Below are 2,696 nucleotides of genomic sequence, written 5' to 3'. Positions count from 1 at the left end.
TCTGGAGAAAATATTTAAAATAAAATAATTATACTTAAAGTAATGTTACCAGTGGTGTTTTTCTATTTGTCTTCCAACAGAGCTATTTTGAAAAAAATTCTTCATGTTGACTGAATATTAATATTTCATTTTATTCTCTACTTCTAATACCGCCTAGTTCTGATGAGAAATTGAGGTATTATGGAGGGCTGGATAAAATAGGAGACTCTCAATATGTGGTTCTGATTATGTCTGTGTACATGTTAGGTTAGAGAGAAATGCATGTTTTGCCTAACAATAATGGCACTGCTATCATCCATGAATTCATCCTCCTGGGTTTCCTATGTAGTCAAGAGGTGGAAATTCTCCTTTTTGTTTTGTTCTCCATCATCTACATCTTGACTTTGTTGGGCAACATCTGCGCTGTGTGGTGGAACCAGCAACTCCACACTCCTATGTATACTTTATTGTCCAACTTCTCTTTCCTGGAGATCTGCTACATCAATTCAATGTGCCCAACATGTTGTTCAACTTCCTATCCAAGACCAAGACCATCTCCTATAATGGCTGTGTCTTACAGTTCTACATCTTCCTCTCTCTTTGTGCCACAGAACTCTTCTTCCTGGCCCTCATGGCACTTGATAGGTATGTTGCCATCTGCCATCCACTGCATTATTCCACCATAATGACCAGGAAAGTCTGTGGAACGCTTGTGTCTGCTTGCTGGGTGGGTGGCTTCCTCTGGTGACCTCTGGTAACCCCAGCCATCCTTATCTCCCAAGTTCCGTTTTGTGGTTCAAATGTCATTGATCACTACCTCTGTGATCTTGGGGCAATTCTGGCCATATCATGTGTACCTGTGCCCAAGACAATGCTGACTTGTAGCGTTTTTAGTGCTGTGATAACATCTATCACTTTGTTCTACATCCTTGTGTCCTACATCCTGGTCCTTCGAGCTGTGGTACAGGTTCCCAAAGGTTCAAGTAGGAAAAAGGCCTTCTCCACATGTGCCTCCCACCTGATGGTGGTGTCCCTGTTTTATGGCTCAGTCATGGTGATGTATGTAAGCCCAGGGGCAGCCAATCAGCCTGGTATGCAGAAGTTCTTGACAATGTTCTACTCAATTGCAACTCCACTTTTAAACCCTCTGATCTACAGCCTCAGGAATAAGGAGATGAAGATTGCACTCAGGAAAGTTATGTGTAAAGTTAGAAATAATTCCTGAATGGGAGATGGTTTGGTGAGATAAAATTCCTTTTGAGTCCTGTTGTAAAGAATCTAGAAAAATTATACTTAAAACTAAGAAAAGGTGCTAGATCTAGAATAAATGTGTCCACATGAGAATTCTTAAAATTCAAAGCTTGTCTCTATTCTGTATTGATTGAGTGACTAAGGGTAAGTTACTCAAATTGTTATTTGTCTATTTTCCCAATTTTAACTGAAGACGATCTTAATATTCATGTCTGCATCATAGAGTGTTAGGGATTAAATGAGTTAATATTTGGAACCATTTAAAATAGTGCTTGTCACTCAATAAATAATATATAATGTAATATAATATATTACTATTGATAATAATTGCATCAAATTTACTGTCATTAGCTATTGTTGCTAAGTTATGAGCTTCAGCAGTTTCTTTTTTCCAAACTTTTAAATGATCCTATCATATTTATATAAAGGGGAAAAGTGCCTATTTCTAAGGAAAACAACGTTTTGATTCTTGAAAGAAGTCTATGTAAATGCAAATCAAAACAAGAATGGTTTCTGCCCCACCCCCCTACATTTCTTTGTATTATGAAAATGATGACAATGATTTGTTAGAGGAAAATTGATGAGGACCCTTTCTGGTTCCACCTCAACAAATCAAAACTTTCATTCCCAGTTTTTAAAAAGGACATTTTGGGGTTTTGTAATGTGGATCAAATGAGCAATTGTATATAAAAGTATTTGTAGGGGCGCCCGGGTGGCGCAGTCCTTAAGCATCTGCCTTCGGCTCAGGGCATGATCCCGGCGTTATGGGATCGAGTCCCACATCAGGTTCCGCCGCTGGGAGCCTGCTTCTTCCTCTCCCACTCCCCCTGCTTGTGTTCCCTCTCTCATTGGCTGTCTCTATCTCTGTCAAATAAATAAATAAAATCTTTAAAAAAAAGTATTTGTAAAATGCAAACTACAGCCAAAAGTTGGAAGCGGTTCAAATACACTTCAACAGATGAACGGATCAACAAAATTTGATGTATACACACAATGTAATATTATCCAGCCTTACAAAGAAAGGAAATTCTGAAACATGGATGAACCAGCTTGTCACAAAACGACAAATACTGTATGATCTCACTTTTGTAAAGTCCTCAAATTCACAGAGACAGAAAGTGGAATGGTGGTTGCCAGGGGCTGGGGGAGGGGGAGGGGGAATTATTGGTCAATGGATACATATTTTCTGCTTGGGAAGATGAAAATTTTCTGGAGATGGATGGTCGTGATGATTGCTCAACAATGTGAATGTACTTAATGCCACTTAAAAAATTGTTAAGATTTGTTTAATGTCAAGTTACGTGTATTTTACCACAATTAAAATAATTTTAACATGTAAAGCATACTACCAATGCCAGTTATTTTTTATTTGGATTGTTATCATGTTAACATTTCCTGGCACTGGAGGAGATAATGCTAAGTGAAATAAATCAAGCAGAGAAAGACAATTATCATACGGTTTCTCT

General features: G+C 38.1%; 1 pseudogene; it reads left to right on the top strand.

Moving 5' to 3' along the window:
* The first annotated feature begins 257 nt into the window (after positions 1 to 257).
* On the top strand, positions 258 to 1,204 carry LOC103681512 (annotated as a pseudogene).
* The last annotated feature ends 1,492 nt before the right edge of the window (positions 1,205 to 2,696 follow it).

This window comes from Ursus maritimus, unplaced genomic scaffold (assembly GCF_017311325.1).
Source record: "Ursus maritimus isolate PB19 unplaced genomic scaffold, ASM1731132v1 scaffold_49, whole genome shotgun sequence".
In the NCBI taxonomy this organism is placed as follows: Eukaryota; Metazoa; Chordata; class Mammalia; order Carnivora; family Ursidae; genus Ursus; species Ursus maritimus.
Note: the sequence above shows the minus strand (reverse complement) of the source record. Positions and strands in the feature narration are given on the sequence as shown.